The following is a 20,797-nucleotide window of genomic DNA, read 5'->3' as shown; positions in this document are numbered from 1 at the left end:
AAAAGTAGTAATTCGGTGGAAGCATGTCCCTTGGCACTGGCGGGCCGGGAGGCGGGGGTGGTGAGGTAAAGCAGACAGCAGCTGGGAGGTATCAGCCAACACCCACGGCCGCTGAGGAGTGGGCTGCGCTAGGGAGGGTGGTCCAGGCAGCCTGGGGCAGGGAGGTCGGGGTCTTAATGTTCCTGATGACGAATCTGACTTTTATTTCTGATTATTTTCCTACTCATTTTCCTTTTCTGCAATAAAATGTTCTTTGCTCTTGATGATCCAGCTAAGTTTGTGACTCTTTTCCCCAGATGTAAACCAAGATATCATTGCTTGTCATCCAGTCTGCCTGAGTGAGATGCCCCCAAAATGAACTAAATGAGTCTCTGAGTGATTTTCAAGTAAAATTCTATCACAGTGCCTGGGAATAGCTAGTGATTTTCCTCTACCAAATGCTTAGGCTCTTCTGTAACACATATTATATGTACTATGCATTTATCATTTTCAGCCTGGCCTGAGTCCACTAATTACTACAAAATTTCCCAAAATTAGATTACAGCAACTGCATCCTTAATCAGTTAGAAGTATAGTACAATTTTCTTCCTTACACTAATGAGAATAAAGTAAATTTTATTAATGCAGCTTATATATTTTTAATTATAGAACTACAAAATAGCTTTCATTTATCTTCTGGATGTTTAATAGCCACTTTTGTAATATTAAATAATTGTGTTTTATCTTTCCGTAATTGGATATTCTAGTCCATCTGTGACAACAACTCAGGGAATAAACATGAAAGTACTTTTTATATTGTTTATTTCCTTTTTTTTTTAAAGATTTTATTTATTTATTTTTAGAGAGGGAAGGGAGGGAGAAAGAGAGAGAGAAACATCAATGTGCGGTTGCTGGGGCTGTGGCCTGCAACCCAGGCATGTGCCCTGACTGGGAATCGAACCTGCAATGCTTTGGTTCGCAGCCTGCGCTCAATCCACTGAGCTACGCCAGCCAGGGCTGTTTATTTCCTTTACATCCCTATAAACTCAGATAGTCATGCTGCAAGAAGCTTGCTAATATTTTAGAGGGGAGACATTAAGGAGAGGTTAATGTACTTTCTCTCTCAAATATGTTAACTATTTACTAAAGACTGTGTCTTCTCTGCAAGAGAACCACGTTCTCAAGATTATGTTAAGCAAAATATAAAAGAAACATAGACCTTACTAAATGATAATGACACCAAACAATCATGGATTATTACTTATTATTTTATAAAGTGATTGCTTACGAATTAATCCATCTTTAAACCAAATCATGTAGAAATGTTATTAAAAGAAAAGATATATTCTTAAAATGATATAAAATTGAATATTTCAGAAATGGTGTTTTGTCTCAATATAATAGTTCAATTTCAGTTTTGAGAAGTGTTCTAAAAGAATCAATATTTTATGTGTTGTTTTTAGGAATTTAATATTCTTTATTACTTTATCTTTTAATATCCACTTATGTAGTGTCCATCCAGTGTTCAGATTCCTAATATCCTGCTGACTTTACCAGCTGAGGAAAAGCAATATATTTCTTAGCCTATCTATAGAAGTTACACAAGTCCCAGGCAGATCAATAGTCTAGGAGCACAGAAGTACCACAATTCTCATGAAATCAATTGCTCTGCCTCTCCTTAAGAACTGACATATTACATTACAAATTGTAAAACGTGATACCAGCCAGGTGAGTTGGGTGGGTTATACAGTAATTATCTTGATATAAAGAAAACCGGCAATCTGGAGAAATGAGAGACACAGGCCAACCATCCAACCAAAACAAACATAAAAACAAAAAATAAAATACATAAGTTAGACTTAGTATTAGTGTTTATTTCTCAAAATATATTTTTACATTTAAACCATCAATTGTCATGTATACATTATTGTATTTTATATGTATGTACCTAACTTGTTGATAATTAGAGTATTATTGTTACGTTCATAAAATAAATTATATATGATTCCTGATTTTTTCCTTCAAATCTTTGTGCAGTTAGGGATACTAAATAATAAATTTTGAACTATATTGTTAATCTCAGTCCCAAATAAGTAATAGACAACTAAATACAGAGTTTCAGTACAATCATTTAAGATGCCATTAATAAAAACATATCTACTATATTATGCCTGCCATTGTCTTCACAGAGTTTGCTTCGTCCGGCATCTTCGTGCTTTGTAATTTTGGAAATCAATGTGATAAGTCTACAAAATGAAATTTTACCTTTTGATAGAAATTAAATGTTTGGCTTCCCTAAATAAAAGTTGTTTGAAAAGAAATGACCTTAAGTGTGAGTATGCTGAGGAAATACTAAGGCTCAAGATAATCTGTTAGAAGCTACAAAAAAAAAAGGAAAAAAGTGTTCATGGAGCAGAATACAAAGTCCTGTGGGACCTCCTGAGTCCTAAGAAATACATCAAGAGGTGAAAATGAACTTATTTCACACCATTACTACATACTGCATATTAGTGATAAAAAATACCTGCTATGCTTCTTTTAAACATGCATACAAATCATTTATCCACATGAAGTTTAATACTTCATTAGGTCAAAGGAGGGGGGCGGTTAAAATATTATCTTCTGTCTTAAAGATAAACAGTCAGAGGTTGATGGAACAGGAAAAGAAAAAGCTTTTAGAGGTCAACCACAGAAATCTCCCCGCCAATAATTCTCTACGATCCAAGCTGGGGATCGTAGTTAGACCTCCGTAGTTTTGCTGCCAAGAGAAAGATAAATTGCCGTCCAAGATTTCTATGCAAAGAAATGCCCAGAGTCCAGACTGAAAACACCGCAAGAGGTTGAAAGGAGAATGCTTTCAAAGGCTTTTCAGCAGAGCAGCTGGTGCCATCAAACGGCCAGAGAAGTCTGGGCTGTGTTGTCGCCGCCACTTTGTTGTTGGGTTCACCTGCTTCCGGTTGATGCAATCTCTGTCCTTAATGCTCCTGGTCTAGACTCAAATATTTTAAAAAGTATTCTGATGATTCCGGTCAAAATCTTGGGACTTCAGAAACAGATACACGAATAGATTTTACCAGTTTGTCAAACACCAGTCTGCCACCACAAAGCGCCAAGTAAAATGTTCTTTATTTGATTCCTTTATTTCAGAATTTTCTTTATTTTTTCAGATCTCTATTTTGCTAAAGAAAATGAAGTCATCACATTAGGAACTTAAATTCTCCATGGACTAGAACGCTATATTGTAGGATCGTGCACACTTACCCTATTTCACGTCAGCCGGGTAGGTGTGAATGCCAAAATCCAAGCAGCTACCTATAATCTGGTAAGCAGAGTAATAACTACATATCTGATCTAGAATGAGCAAATATAAATTTGTGAGGATTATCCTCATATATCATTACAAAACCAGAACAGTGCCGGCTTGGAAATGAATTCTATGTCTAGCACAGATAAATATACAGATGTCAAAATGGAGGCCAGTTAGTCTAGTAGTCAACAACCCATCTATCGGAGAGTCCTACACCCAGTTCCATAGTTAGCATTAACCATGGTAGACATGGACAAGTGAATATCTCTATGCTTTTCACATTTAAAATCAGGGTAATGATTGTATCTGCCTCAGGGGATTGGTGGGGATATCAAATAAGTCACTATGGATTTAACATTTATCACAGTGTATTACAGTTGCATACAAAAAATAGAATTTTAAAAAAATTTTAGGCATCCACTATATTTTTAAATCTATTTTTTTTAATGAGTCCCTAATATATTTCAGGCAAAGTACTGTATAACTTATCAAATTCCTCCAAATCCTTACCATGGCCCTACAGGTTGATATAATTAGCCCTGTTACATAGATGTAAAACGTTAGTTTTAGAAGGGTTTTATTGCTCAAATTGACGTGGTTATTAAGTAGCTTCATCATAATGAGGCCTTTGTCTAGTTATTTTTTGTTCAATACATATCATTGGAAGCCAGAGTTCTGATAGCAAAATACATCTCAACTGTATGTGACCTTTTCAGACCTGGCTGGAACCTAACTGCGACTCTGACAGGGGTGTCCAACTCACGGCCCATGAGCCACCTGCGGCCCAAGGATGGCTATGAGTGCAGCCCAACCCAAATCATAAATTAACTTACAACACTATGAGATTATTTTGTTTTCGTTAGCATTTGCGGGTTTAATGTGTGGCCCGAAACAACTCTTCTTCCAGAGTGACCCGGAGGTGCTAAAAGGTTAGACACTCCTGTAAGGATTCTGGAAAGGGTATCTGCCTCTCACTCCCAAATATTATTCCTATTTACGTGACACAATAAATTTCGCATCACAAAATGCGGCTCCTGTGAGTTAAACATTTATCCTTCAAATGCACCTCTGCTTTAGAATACAACTATCCCAGAGAGGGATAAGAGCTATAAGGTATTAAGAATGGCTTTTCATGCATGTATTTTTGTTGGTAAGAATTCATTTCTTGTTTTCATCGTTTCCAGAGAAAATTCATGGCAATGCAAACCATACTGGGTGCCTAAAACAGTAAAAGTGAAAATAACTTAGGTCCCCAAAAATAAATACCTAGTTTCAAAATTTTGTTCAATGGCTGGCTTATCTTTTAAAGCAACTCTGTGATACTCCAAATCCCTGTTGAGTCTTGCTTCCTGAATTTAAATATTTTTAAATTTCATCATGGAGGTTGCCGGAAAACTCTTAGATGCAAACTGCTTCCATAGCCTTGAAGTCAATCAGTCCTACACACCTCAGAACAACTGTCCATAAAACTCTTTTTATAAAATTAAAATAAAGGGTGACTTTAAAGAATGTTCTGGTAAATACCAGATTGATTAACTCAAGTAATCATGTCCCAAAGGATCATCTTATATATGAAAATGTATATTTAGATTTGTAGTGATGGAAATAAAAACCTTGACTTTAAACAAAACATTTAGATACGTAAAGAGATTTTCTGAAAATATTTAACAATAACAACATTTAACCATTTCAAAACAATTACCAGATAATCAAGGTGTAAATTTAAAAGTGAGATATTCACAGTCAGATATTTTACTAAAACTTTTGTATCCTTTCCTGACAATTACACATTTTCATTTGGAAGTCATTACAATCATAACGGTTCCAATAAAAAGAAAGTTTTTACTAATGATGAAATTCATAGTAAAATAAATAAACTGGAAAGTTCGCATCACTTTAAAACTGGAAACAGATTTTTCAGAACTCCGGAAACTCTTAGCGACACGGGGGAGGCCTTTGACTAGTTTTGAGTGTCCAAAGCTTAGCTGCTGAGTGGCCGGCTTCCTCGTTCATATCGTCTTGCCGTGATTGAAAAAGAAGCAGGAACTGGAAGGCTAAAAAATATCATGCAAGATTCCTCTGCCTCCTACTGGGACCATACCAACCATCCAGTCACTCTAGTCCATTCTCCGCAGAACAAGTAATGAGGTGAGAAACCATTAATTTCTGCTTCCTCCGAGTTGGAAAACATGTGCAACAAAACTGGACAGACACAGAGTGAGCCAGGAGCTACATGTCATTGTCTGAACTCTGAGACGAGAACGCATTACACATGCGCACATCTGCGCAAGACCATATGCTTCCCAGATTTTGCTCAAGAAGAAACTAATGCTTTCTGAATCGGGGGAAGACGCCCCATGCCTTAGCACAACCGCAGAGCGCAAGCCACAGAGAAGGACGGACAGAGACTAAAGTCACCATGAATAACTAACGGCAATTGCCCATTTTAAAACTGAAAATTATTTTGGATATAGTTATGTTGTCGGAGACCAATCCCTCTTCCCTCACCCCTGTATTTGCATTGCAGGTAGTATAATCCATTCTCAAGTTTCGCAATTTTAAACCACAGTTCCAGATGCCATGTGGTCTTAATAAAAATTAATCTGACTTTAAGCAGAACAAACAGAAGAATTCTTTTTTTGCTTTTAAATTCCTTTCCAATAAATTTCTGTCCTAAATATTTACATTTATAAGTATCTCTTACCTAAAATATATAAGTAACAATATTATTATGTTAACATTCTATCATATGTAATATACATTAGTATATAAATAAAACACTTAGCTAGCCATTTAAAATTTTAAACACTGTCTCCTCTGAAAAGTTTGAAAACCATAGTCAAAACCATAGGTGCTCAAAATGTACCTGTGTGGCTGTATTCAGCAAAAACCTTTTTTGCCCATAGACCTCTAAGTGAGGACCAGATCTTCTTCCAAATCTAACAACACCCAGATATGGTAATGAATTTATACTCTGATTTTTTTCCTCATGAAATAACTCAATTTTAAAGAGATAAACATTTTTACAAATGGTACAATCAGTTTCTCAAAAAAAAGTTGCCAAGGAATTACCCAAAACACAACAGAAGCAGGACAGAATCACTTGCAGCAACTTCCTCTAGACATCTAAAAGTCTTCAGCTCTGGCTGCTGTAGCTCAGTGGTTGAGTGCTGGCCTGTGAACCACAGAATCACTAGTTCAATTCCCAGCCAGGGCACATGCCTGGGTTGCGGGCCAGGTCCCCAGTTGGGGGGGTGAGTAAAAGGCAACCAAGTGACGTTATCTCTCACACATTGATGTTTCTCTCTTTCTCTTTCTTCCTCCATTCCCCTCTCTCTAAAAATAGAAAGAGGTAAAATTTTTAGAAGGAGGTAAAGGGGAGGAGAAAGAGAGGGAGATAAACATCAATGTGTGGTTGCCTCTCATGCACCCCCTACTGGGGATCTGGTCCACAACCCAGGCATGTGTCCTGACTGGGAATAGAACTGCCAACCCTTTGGTTCACAGGCCGGTGCTCAATCCACTGAGCAACACCAGTCAGGGCAATAAATAAAATCTTTAAAAAAATAAATAAGATTATCAGAGTAGCACTCATTTTTACCTATTTAAATGCTAGGCTTTGTAGCAAGATTTCTTTTAAATATAGGGATATGTTTCTTAGAGAAACTTTGAAATGTTTTGAGACATTAAAACAACACATACACAAACCTAGAGGTCATTACATGACTTGTCAAAGTCAAACAATGTGTCTATAAGTGGAAAAGCTAAGCTTGCAGCTCTGCCCCAATGTCCTGTCACTCACATGCAGCCATCTCTCTGACGTTGTTGGTTTCTTTAGTGGACTAAGTAAGAACCCTCTGCCATACCACAGCCTACCTTTCCCATGCACTCAGTTGAACTTGACATATTTCAACCTATGCTTAAAATAAAAGTCCAACATACAGGTGGCCAACAGACAGATGAAAAGATGCTCAACGTCACTAATCATCACAGAGACGCAAATTAAAACCATGATGAGAAATTACCTCACACCTGTCAGGATAGCTATCCTCAATAAATCAGCAAACAACCACTGGTGGTGAGGATGTGGAGAAAAGGGAACCCTCCCTCGCCCATTGTCGGTGGACCTGCAGACTGGTGCAGCCAGCCTGGACAGCAGTGTGGAGATACCTCAAAAAATCAAAACTGGAACTGCCTTATGACCAAGTGATTCCACTTCTGGGAATTTATCCAGAAAAACATGTAACAATAATTTGAAAGAATATATGCACCCCTATGTTCATTGTAGTGTCACGCAATTACACTAGCCAAGACTTGGAAACAGCCCAAGTGTCCATCTGTAGGTGAGTGCATACAGAGGCTGTGGTACATTTACACAACGGAATACTACTTGGCCATAAAAAAAGAAGGAATCTTACCCTTTGCGATAGCATGGATGGACCTGGAGAACATTACGCTGGGTGAAATAAGCCAACCAGAGAAAGACAAATACCATATGATCTCACTCCTATGCGGGATCTAATGAACAAACTGAGCTAACAAGCAAAATGGAGACAGACACATAGATAGAGAGCAGGCTGACAGCTTGAGGGAGCCAAGCTGGGAGTGTGGAGGGATTGAGCCAAAAAGAAGGAAAAAAGAGAAAAAATTCGTGGGCCCAAACAACAGTGTGGTGATTCCAAGGAGGGGGAAAGGGGGAGGACAGTGAAAAGGGGGATGAATGGTGAGGGAAGGAGACTTGACTAGGGGTGGTGAACCCACAACACAGTGCACACATGATGTGTTATGGAATTGTGTGCCTGAAACCTGTATACTTTTGTTAAGGCCAATGTCACTCCAATATGTTTAATACAAAGAATAAATAGCCCTGGCTGGCGTAGCTCAGTGGATTGAGTGCGGGCTGGGAACTAAAGTGTCCCAGGTTCGATTCCCAGTCAGGGTACATTCCTGGGTTGCAGGCCATAACCCCCAGCAACCACACATTGATGTTTCTCTCTCTCTCTCTCTCTCCCCCCCCTTCCCTCCCTAAAAATGGATGAGTAAAATCTTAAAAAAAAAAAGAATAAATAAGTAAACAGAAAGTCCACAATTCAAGAATAGATAACCCAGTGCTTAGAGTTATTTACACAAATATAGGAAACTGTTAGAAAATATGTTTGTTAGCGATATGCACTTGAGCACCAGACTAAGAAAATAAGGTAATAAATATAAATAAAATAATTTTTACTTCCATACCCTTGTCAATCGCACTAACCTTTATTCAGCATTTCAAGTGTCGAAATGAAAAAGGTGCAGTCTTGCCGAATATTTTAGAACTCAAATATTCTGAAAATTTAAATATCTTGATATAACAAATTTGTTCAGAGCTATCGTGCATGTGCCTTCTCTAACAGACTTCTTTCATTTGTATTTTCAGCACTCTCGTAGCATCTTTTCAGCATGACAAAATGTCATTTCCGAGCCCATCCTTTAGACATTTTCTTGCAGGCTTTTAAAACAATTTAGAGGAGTGCTGTAACTGCCTAAATTGAGAAGCTTAAAGTCGAACTAAAATAAAGTGGTTTCAGTCTAGAATGATTTGCAGAAGTTATAGAGTAGGATAAACTTCTAGAAGACCAATGTTTACTACATATTTAAAAATTGCAAGTATTTTGTCCAACTAAAATTGAAGAGCACCGGAAAATGGGGCAGTCAGTTTACTTAAGCTTGAAACTTTCAATTCATTCAAATTGGATACAGTAGTTAAGTAAAACAATGAGGCTTCTATTTTCTGCCACATGTTATTTAAAAAAAAAAAAAACATGTATACAAGAACTGTCATCTGAGCAGCCTGTTTGCCTGCTCAGTGCAAGGTTTTATGTTTCTGAAAGGTCTCCACCCCCCTCTCTTAATGCTGAAAATAAATCAATTTCATCTGTTGTTGTTTTATTTCGAGGGCTTTTTTTTTCCTGCTTCCTTTTAGGCCGGTTTCCACAAAGCCATATGGCAGCTGAGAGAAGGAAAGGAATGAGCTGTATTTTCAGACCTTCACAAAAGGGGCTGCGGTGTCCAAGCGGCCCATGAATGCATGAGGTGCAGCCCTGTGTAGGAGGGCTGCCGCCACCAGTGGGGACCGTGGGACGGGCTCACGGAGCTGCCGCCGCTCCGGTGGAGACACAGCGAGTGCTCTCCTCGTCCTGGTCACCCGCCTCCATCTACCCACCCCCCTTTACCACATCCCTCCCCAGTAGATTTGGGGCCAAAATTCCATTAGCTCCATTAATGGCATATGGTCGGAGGAAGAAGTGTGTGGCAGGGCAAGAGAGGCACAAAGTGAACATCCTCCCCATTCATTTCTGAGATTTGTAGCACAAGATGCAAGAATCCCAACAAAGATTGTGTCCGTCAAGTTTTGAAAGAGCTCAGAATGCACCAGGGCAAACAGCCCATACATACGATAAACGACTTGTCCATCTCCTACTCAAGTCGAACTCTGCTGTTCTCTAGTAACAGAAGATAGTAGGCAGAGCCCGAAATGGTTTTAGGCTTTACGTTTTTAAATCATGGTTCCGACAGGGGGATGTTCGGAAGTTCCTGATCTCACTGACCCGCACACACACACACACACACACACACACACACACACACACATACACGCTCACTCATCTATCCTTTTGTAGCTGCGGAGCTGCAAACCTATGAACAGGGAAGCTTCAAACCTATTTAGCCATGTAAAATAATCGCATGCCACAGTACAAAACTTCTGTGGGCAACGTGTAGAATAGCAGGCCATGATGTACACGAAAAAAATGATCAGAAATGTTCAAAAAGTGTAAATAAATATAGATGGTGTTCCCTCTCACATCAATGCCTTACACAGAGCTGGAGATTGACATTGGAGGTGATTAATAACAGGGAAAAAGTTACATATGCATAATATCTATCCTCTCCAAAGTGAGAACATGGAAAGAGAGGAAAGGAAGACATGAGAAGGAGCTACCCACATGTGTGAGGGTCGTAATTTCCATCACACTAAAATCATGGCCAGACAAATTGGAACATACAACTCCACAGCGTCTAATCCTGCCAGCCTCACTGAACTCGTCACTCAGTAATTGGACATTGGCATTATTATTTATTTATTAGTATCTTTTATTCCTCGCCTGAGGACATGCTTATTGATTTTAGAGAGAGGGGAAGGGAGAGAGAAAGAGAGGGAGTGAAACATCAATGTGGTGGAGAAACACTCATTGTTGCCTCTTGTATACATCCCATGCCCCAACTGGGACCAAACACACAACCCAGGAATGTGCCCCATCTGGGAATTAAACCCAGAACCTGGCCCTGGCTGGCATAGCTCAGTGGATTGAGCGTGGACTGCAAATCAAAACATCGCAGGTTCGATTCCCAGTCAGGGTACATGCCTGGGTTGCAGGCCACAGCCCCCAGCAACCACACATTGATGTTTCTCTCTCTCTTTCTCCCTCCCTTCCCTCTCTAAACATAAATAAATAAAATCTTTAAAAAAAAACCCAGAACCTTTCTGTTTATGGGACAACACTCCAACCAACCAAGCCACATGAGCCAGGAATGCAACTATTTTTTAAAGAAGCAATATGCATTTATGTACTTGGGTCATGAAAGAAATCAGAGCCATTGAGGAAAAGTTTATTAGATAATGAATTATCTACCATTAGAAAAAAGAGTGAGAGCCAGGGCAGGGAAATCTAGCAGTCTTGGTGAGGCGGGCAGGTAGTTAGAAATGAGGACGTCCCAAAGGCACCTGCAACACATACAAAGTATGCTACAGAAAGCTGAGCCACACACCCTGGGCCAGATAGCCTGAGTTACTGAAATAGTTACTTCACTCCCCACAAGTAGCTGGCCCTGAGGCAGGAGACTTGCAGACAGCAGATAAAATAAAAATGAGGAAGTCCTGGGGGGCTGACATCAAAGTAAGTAGCTGACATGACATTTACCAACATCTTGAATTCTGAAAATATTCTTGTAATAGCACAGTGGTACTTAAAACCACAGCCACTGTGCACTTTGATCCTGAACAACCTACAGTCCACTCATAGCATCATTATAATCTGACTGTAATAAATTATCATGGCAGTTTCCACCCCCTGAGTGGGCAATCAGGGAGAACTATGGGTAATCGCATGTGCTATAGCAGAAAAATTATGTAACTCCTAATCCAAGTGCAGTAGAAAGTAAATTAAGAATGCAGAAGTAAAAAGCCTTATAAAAGTATAACCCCTCACACAACAGGGGGCCTTTCTCCACTTAAGGAATCATCCTGCTCCCATATTCTGTGGAGTGTACTGTCCTTAGTAAAGCTTGCTTGCTTTGCTTTACTTGGTTTGTGTGATTCGCCCAATTCTTTATGATCGCCAAGAACCTGGTTGCCTGTGCACACCTGTAACACTGGGACTTGAACAACAGGAAAGATGATGTAAATAAAAAGGCTCATGGTAAGTGTTTCAAAATGATACTCCAGCTCAGATAGTCTCCGGCAAGTGGATAAGTATGTTGCAATGCACCAAATATGAGAGGGGACCCCCAAAATGAGAATTTATTTATTAAAAATCAGGTATTTATTCTTGCATGTTTAAACTTCAGTCACCTTTGAAGTGCTCTCCATTTGAGACAATACAGGTATTAAGACTTTTTTCCACTGTTCAACAGCTTTTCAATTCCTTGATTTTGATGCCTTTTAGTGCTTCTGCTGTTTTTTTGTTTCACCTCTTACATGGGCAAAACTTTTCCCTTTGAGGAAATTTTTCATCTAGGGAAACGAAAACCTCACCTGGGATGAGATCAGTTGAATAGGGAAGGCAGGGCACGGGGGTCATGTGATTTTTCATCAGAAACTGCTGAACACTCAGCACAGTGTGGGCAGGTGCGCTCGTAAATCACCCATCATGAAATGGGCAAACGTATTGAAAGAGTCTTCAAAAAAATTCACTGAAGCCAAACTCAGCCCCTCACAACAACGCCAGCGGGTGCACTGGTGCAGATGGGTCCCTAGAACACTCACCCAGCAGGAGAAGCCTGCATGACAAAGGGCCCGCCCTCCAGAAGATCATTCCAGATTTTGGGGGAGTCCCTCTCATACACCCGTGAGATTGTGCAATCACCCTAAGAGAAAGATTTAAAACATAAGTCACAACGCTAGTCTAACTTGAAAAGAAGTGGAAAGGAGAGTGATGAAAAAGAAGCTGGGACTCCCGAAAATGGCAGTGTGAAGAGGCAGGCAACTCCTCCCATAGGTAACCATTATAAAGACTTTCCCAGATCATTGGAAACGATGCATATCAGGCAACAAATTGGGAAAAAAAGTGTATTGAAAAAAAATACTATCCTTCTTGAGTAAAAAATACTTCTTTAAATGATAATTCCAATGTCCATTTACTGACTAAAGAATTCAGAGAGGCTGACAGGGTGGGAAGTGGTGAGTTTTTTATCTCAGGTTCATTCTCCAAATCCAGCGCCAGCACTGCCTTAATGGCTTAAAGTAGCAGATAATTGAGTTTAGAAAGGAAAAAGAAAGCCATAGATTGGTGAAAACCCAAGACTGAATACAAACTCTCCAAATCTCTGTCTGGCTAATGACTGCGCAGGCCCGTGGTAGGTCCCTGTCAGCCGGAAGAACGAGTTGTATACAGTAAGGAGAATTCTACCCTTGAAAGACACATCGGCTCCTGTCGAGATTTCAGTTCACTGCCACTGTGACTAGGTGCCCCCTGAACACAGCACGGGAATTGGGAGCTAAAACTTGCTTGCTTGAGATTAGAACTCTGCCGGAGCCACTAGAAATTTAAAGGGGAACTACAGAAGAAAGAGAATCACAGACAGAGTAATCCCCCAAAATCTTAGTGTAACTTCTACTCAAATGACTGGCTGATCACTACACTACGCAAACACAGAGAAGCCACAAGGTAGCCATGCTAAAAAATGAGCTGCAAGAATTTGAAATACTTGAGCAACACCATCATTATTGATCCCTGTGGGTCAATAAATTGCACCTGTTAGATTCAGTCCAGTTATCTACCCACTAGAATAAAACTCCAACAGTTCTCAGAAGGAAAAAAATGACAAACTAGAATCCATAATCAAAAAACATATGATATAAAATGTTTGACTTTTCAAACAAAAACTAACAGATGTGTAAAGAAATGGGGAAATATGACATATTTGAAAAAAGGAAAAAAAAGCAGGTAATAAAAATGGGCTCCAGTTGGGTTGGATATTACATGTAGCCAATCAAGAATTCAAAGTAACTATGACAAATATGCTAAAGGTCCAATATGGCGGCAGATTGATGGGTTGCCATGACTGTGGTTTACTTCCTGCCTCCAAAGTGAGCACAGTATCTGCACAACCAGATTGTCCAGTAGTGTCTGAATGACAAAATCACATTGCAAATGAATAGTGCTTGTGGTTATATAGCATTGTGACTGTATTAATGCCAATGAATTGTACACTTACAAATAGTTACAATGGCAGATTTTATTTATTTCATAACTAAAAATAAAAATTTATTGCATTTCATAATTAAAAATAAAAATAAAGTTAAGAATAAATAAATATGCTACAAATTTATATGAAATTGCATTTAAAAACTAAAGAGCAGTATGAAACTAATGAGTAAACAGAAACTCAGTAAAGAAATAAACTATTAAATAGAAAAATGTAGAGGTTACAATTAATAACTGAGAAATTTACTAGAGGATTCAAAAGATTTAATATTCAACCGAAGAATAACTTGAAGCAATATAAATGAAAATACACAAAACTTCAAAAGAGAGGAAAAATGAGTAAAAATTAAGTGTGCCACAGATACTTCTAATATGATATCTAACCATCTAAAATTTCTATAATTGTACTAGCAGAGAAGGAAAATGAGTAAAAATTTATTAAAACAATGGCTGAATAATTTACAAAATTTAGTGAAAAATATTAACTTGTAATTTTGAGAAACTCAATGCATCCCCAGTAAAATAAACATAACAACACAAAGGCCCAGCTGAAGCCAAATGAGAAGAGGAAATTGTGAAAGCAACAGAAAAATAACTTTACATACAATTGTGTTGCATTAACAATACAATTAACAGCTGGCTTCTCAGCAGAAACAATTGCCAGACATTCAAAAAATACATTCAGATGTTTTTTCCAAAAGCTGGCTAAGAACTTTATACCATTCAATGTATCATTCAAAAAGGAAAATAATATATATTTCCAGCTAGTCAAAATATGACAGTATGTGTTGATATCCTACTACAGAAAATATTAAAGAAATTCTAGAGGGCAAAAGAAAAATGACACCAGAGTGTAACTCAGATATCAAGGAAGGAAATGGTAAATATATGAATATATATAAAAGAAAAAAATGTATATATACACACACACACACACACACACACACACACACACACAATTACTTAAATGATGAAGTTCATTGTTGTTGTTTGGCTTTTAAAGCTCACTGTGATTCTCCCCAATATTACCCCCAAATACCCTGTTAATACCAGCAAATCACACCAAAAATATACACAACACATGCTTGCCCTATGTTTCTGCCCTGCTTGAGACGTGGTGGGCTCTCACGCTGTGCTCAGGGGCCCCAGCACTGGCTCACGTGGGTGCTGATGGTTGTCAGGGGCGCTCCCCCCAGGGCTGCCCCGCCAGCCTCCACGCTCCTCTGCCTTCCTGCTCCTTACCCTGGAGTCTCACCCACTTAAAACTATGTCACTCGGTTTAGAACAAGACGTGAGAGGAGTGCTATACATCAGAGCTTTCATAAAAGCTATTGTTTTTTGATCAGAAAAACAGACTCAGGAGGCATGTGCTTTTTTTCCTCCTTTTAAACAAACACTTCTAATAGCGCTCATTATGTTCCTGTCATGATTCAATGCTTCATAATTATTAACATATTTCATCCCTACAAGAAATCTATGAGGTAGTTACTATGATTAATCTCATTTTACTAATTTTGAAGTTGAAGCAAAGAAAGCCAAAGTGACCTATGTAACCCTTGCCCTTTGCCCTGACCCTCCCTCCTGCATGGAACTGGGTGTGTCACTAGAAATGCAAAAGCTATCTTATAAATATGGGCACAAAATTGGCATGCTTAAGATTGCAAAGCAGAAGGATTGGCTGTTCTGGGCTGTTAGTGCTGTGGTTATATACGCTTTGTACAGAACTCTGGATCTGATATTTGCTCATTTCTGTTTTCTCCATCTAACCAGGCAGAAAATGAGAAACAATGTCATTTTTTTTTAACTTAGCAAGTTCTAATCACTTTTACCTAGTCGGTCTTTCTTTAGCTTAATGCTTTCCATTCTCACGTGACTGGATCTGATAGGCAGCTTGAAGAAGGTAGGCATCTTCAATACTTTGCCTGGTTGAGTTCATTAGGCAAATACTCTATTTTCCATGTTGCTGGAGGTGAGCGAGTATCTGAACATTCTACCACCACATAACAAGTGCCCCCTTTCTTCCGTCTTACACTATTTTTCTTACTTTCCTTAAAACTCTCACTGACAGTCTTTCTGGAGGTTAAGGGGCTTCCACAAATAGTCTCTCCCTTTTCAGTTTTTATTAACCCACACTTCAAAATTTTTCAAGATTCCTTTTACCCACTCACCACTCATTCCTGAAAGACATACATGTACACATATGTGTGTGTATCTATATGTTTGCTAGCCCCCAACTTATAGGTACCAAAGTCTGCTCAAACAACCCTAAAACTTAGTGGCTTCAACAATGCTAATTCTAATTTCACCACAGATCTTCAGTTTGGTCTGCCTTCATCAGGGCCAGCACGTCCCTGGCCTGACCAGTTTGGAAGACTTCGTGTTGGGATCATCTGAAGACTCACTCAAAGAGCAGATGCCTATTGGCTGGGACTGGACACCTACACACAGCCAACCCATGTGTTGTTTGGTTTCTACACAGCCCAGGTGGTAGCTCTTTGCATGACGAAGCATCCCAGAAGGGCAAGGCAGAAGCTTGCTTTCTTTTTATAATTTGGTCATGGAAGATAGACAGCGTCTCAATTGGCACAGTTGAATTCCGCCATATTCGAGAAGAGAAAGCGTAACATCCACCTCTCAGATGTAGAAAGAGCTTTTAAAAGAAAATATACTGGTGTGACTACCTTTGGAAATTATAATCTGTCACGATACCACTTCCTTAATGGGAGAAAATCAAGCCCTATTTGATTAAGTCATGATAGTCAAATTACTGTAACACACATGTATTTTGTTATGGTTACATAGTGTACATGTTTTTGTTTCTGTGCTTAATATGTTTCCCCTACTTGACTGTAAACCCCAGGAGGGCAGAGATTCCTTCTCTTATGTTCCCTGTCCTGTTCACATAGGCTGTTAGTTTTCACGAGACTTTGTTGGCATGAACGAATGGATGTGCCTTGCGGCAGTGAAAAGAGAAAGTTGAGCGCTTCGGGAGTTAGACGGGGACTTTCACTGAGGACCACCAGCAGGACGTTCTGCGCTGCGGTGCGCTCAGACGGTGGCATCGCCGGGACTTGCAGGCAGACAGAGCCTTGTGGAAAGTGAGCCCGGTGCTTAGAATGCTCAGGTATTACACATGGTGTGGGTGTATGAGCAAAGATTCTGAAAACCACCGAAAAAATGAATACATTCCCCTCACAATAACTTTCCAAGGACATTTTATTGGCAAGCTCAGCTGGCTCTACAATTTCCTAATGAAAGCAATTTTTAAATAACCCTGAACTTGTACAGTAGAGCAAATTGAAAGAGCTTAAGAATGTTTTAAATTCAAGTGGTATGGCATAAAAAAATGTTTGAATTCTACATAAGAGACCATGAAAAACAATGTTCATGTCAAAACCTCTGAAATAATATGTCCAGAAAGCATTTTTTAAAGAAATTAGAAAATGGCAGTGTAATGTAATTAGTCATCTGGTATTCCCTAGGTACAAGACTGATACTATGATTATGAGGTGAACTGTTTAAAGTAGGTTTGCTATGATTTCGTGCATTGGAGCATAATATCTACACTCATGTTTCTTCCAAAGCATTAACTCAATGCTGAAAAAAGAGTCTCAGAAAAAAAATTGAAACTTTTTTTCTTCCCTATGACACATGCAATTACCTCACTCTCTAAGGAATGTCTGCTGTAAATACTGGATTTATAGCAACACCTCAGATAATTGCACAGTTTTAGGGGCACTGAGCAGAGGAAGAATTGCTGAGCGCCCACACAATGCCCTCTTTTATACAGTGCTAGTCTCAGAAGAATGTGACGCTATAGGTTAACTATGTGTATGTTGTCCTTAAGGAGAAGAAAGTTTATATATATTTTAGAGGGCAATATTCCTTTTACAAGCTAAACCCATTTGCAGGAAAGAAATAAAGCCATCGAAAAACTGGAATGAATGTTTCAAACCCATATGCTATTTTTTTACATGCTTTACACGGTACACTCATTTTTGTCTCGCCCTCACAGAACTCTGCAAATAGCTGTTGAAGCCAGCGGTCTCAAGGGTAAATGCATACAGCTGAATGTTTCTGGGGGGTTTAGCTGAGCTCAAAGAGCATCTGGATTTGTTGGTCATGGCTTTCTCTCTTAAGCCCTCGAGTGTCTGTTTGAGCCCAGTTACACCAGAACAATTCAACAATTCAGGGTTTCCTTCTCCATGTAAAAACATCTGTTCACACGGTCCATCTCTGAACGAATATCAGCAAGTTATCATTTACTGAAAAACGACAAGACGGTGTATGGCTTTCACTCCTGATCATCTTTATTCTACTTTTATGCTTCAGTGCTTTAGTAAATTGTAGGGTATGGTCTAAATTCTTTTTGCTTTGAACTCTTTCTAGTAGGAAAAGAAATAATCAGAAAACACAGACTTCAAAACCAACCTTTATAAAAATGTTTTTGAAAACACTGTTTTTTTATATTTAGAGTTTTCGAAAATGTAAAGGCAAATACATCATCGGGAATATTGTTGCTACATCCCTGTGCATAGATCTTTGTAAAATTCAAGTGGAGAAAGAAAACAGATTATAAGATGATTATGAGAATAACTTATTGGATAGATGTATTTCCCTTTACTCGAAGGTTGTGCTACAACTGATAGATAAACAGAATATCGACCAATAGAGCAGCTCATAAAGGAAGGTGATGCTAGGATTTCTTTTCTATTACCTCACCTGATATCTACCACTCCTTCTTTTATTCTGTAAATTCAGGCTTTGACCTTTCCAAAGTTGGTGTATATAAGAGAAAAAAGGCAGAAAAGGAATGGAAGGTATTTATTTCACTTATACAGCTCTGGAGTTACAGCATTAGCCATTTCTGTATTTCAAAGAAACCTATGCCAAAAAGAAAATATGTCTCAGCAAATCAGCATTATTACATTCCTGATGTCAGGCTATTTTGTGCAATCAGAATGAAAAATGGAATAAACCTTAAACTAATAACCATCCTAGAATGGCCAATTCCTGTTCACTTGAAAGTACTAGAGACACCGTGTCTATATAAACTGAAGAAGTCAATTCAGAAGATGAAGCAATTCTGTTCCTGCAAAGTTTTTTGTGTGTTCTTTGCCCTGAAGACTTCTGGCCTCCAGTTCCCTTGTGCTGGATGCAAGAAACTCAGTTGTCAATGTAGTCACAGGGGGAGAGTGGAGCAGTGGCCACACTGGGAGGGACGTGGGTGAGCGGACAAGGGTCCTACCTCATGGGCCTTAGGGTCCCCAGCAAACCTTCCTTAGTCTGAAAAATGTTCCATCTCAGAAATTACTAATTGCTTTTTACTGATGGGATTTTGCTTAGCTCACAGCATCAGCAGCAAGCAGCAAAGACAGAATTTAGCGAGAGGATTAGGCTGAGTTTACATTTCACATATATTCTAAGAATTATATGACTTTGTGATGTGTTTTGTTGCACTGTAATTGCTGTTGTATGAACGTGCCCTCCCCAAATCCCATATTGAAATCCTACGCCCATTGTGATACTATTGGGAGATGGGCCTCTGGGATGAGACTCGGCCAGGGGGTGGAGCCCGCAAGGATGGGGGACACCTGCCTTTACAGAAGACACCCCACAGAGCTGCCCCCCTCCTTCCACCGCGTGAAGATACTACGTTCTCCCGGCCGGGGAGTGTCTGCACCTGAGGATGCTGGCGCGCGGACTTGAGACTTCCAGGCTCCAAAACTGAGCAGTTATACGTTTGGACAAAATAATCGCGCACTTTTTAGTATGAAATTGTGGACATGAGCGTCAATGTCACGTAATTGCTTGTCACATCTTTGTTGCCTCTACTGTATAAATGACCCACTCGTTTACATCACATGCCCCTTTGGTTCTCAGTGGTCTTGCTACCATTTACCGTGATATAATTATTTAAAATGAACAGCCATGTGCCGCACAATGACGTTTTGGTCAGTGACAAGTAGCATACACAACCCTGGTCCCATAAAAGTCACAATGGAGCTGAAAAATCCCTGTTGCGGTGGGTTGTAGTAACCACCGCTCACACCACAGCGCCAGGCGCTGCAGGTGCCGCTCAACTATCCGTCATAACGCGGTGGCTGGAAAAGGCCTGCGGGGCTCTGCAGACCCCAGCTTCCCGCAGGCATCTCCCTTTTATGAGCCAGGGTCACACCGGACTGAGCAGTTGTGGTTTTTGTTAAGATTGCAGGACGCCCTTCGGTGAGCCGTTAGGAAACTCGGAAGTGAAAAAGAGTGTATTACTTACAGACCCCAAGCACCTAGGGCACGCCCGCAGCTGCAGAGCGAGGAGGAGAGTAGCCGCTGCACAGAGCACAGGTGGGCCTGGGCTCGGGCTCTCTCGGAGCTGGGGGCGGCGCCTAGTGTTCAGGCTCTCTTTTCATGGGTGGATTTAGAAGCTGAGAGCAGGAGTTCAAAGAGCGGGGACAGAAAAGAACAGGTAGCCCAAATGGTCAGTTACATTATTACAGAACAAAGGGGGGCCTGGGGTGATATACTGTTACCCAAAAGGGACCCCCCAGGTTTGTTATGTCCACGGCCAAAGGAAAGATGTCTCTCAATGCCAGAGATTCATGAAAAGGAAAGGAAATGTTTATTTAATGCTGTACAGGCTTAAAGTAGTGACCTAATGTCTTCATCAAAATCCCAAAGTCCCTTAAAACACCCACAAACACACACAGTTTTTCCTTCCCATCCTTTGCCCAGGCTGGGGTACCGTATCTCAGGAAAAGAAATAGAAGTCCGTGGCTCAGGCAGCCCCTGGTTCTTCCCAGTAATCTGTCTCTGCTGGTAGGCCTCCCTGGGTTCCCGGCACCATCGGCTGTGTCGCCAGGATCTCTGCTAAAGCTGAGTGGTGGTTCCCCTTCTGAAGCTGTGGGGGTCCCCACTCTGGCAAAGCCAAGAGGTTCTCTCTCCACTGTGCCAGCCACGTGGTCCTCTCTGCACAATGGTTGCAGAAGTCTCCACTCAGCCAAAAATGCGTGGTTCTCTCTCCCAGGGCCAAGGGAGTCGCCACTCTGGCAAA

This window comes from Phyllostomus hastatus, unplaced genomic scaffold (assembly GCF_019186645.2).
Source record: "Phyllostomus hastatus isolate PE091 unplaced genomic scaffold, TTU_PhHast_1.1 phas_contig_159, whole genome shotgun sequence".
In the NCBI taxonomy this organism is placed as follows: Eukaryota; Metazoa; Chordata; class Mammalia; order Chiroptera; family Phyllostomidae; genus Phyllostomus; species Phyllostomus hastatus.
Note: the sequence above shows the minus strand (reverse complement) of the source record.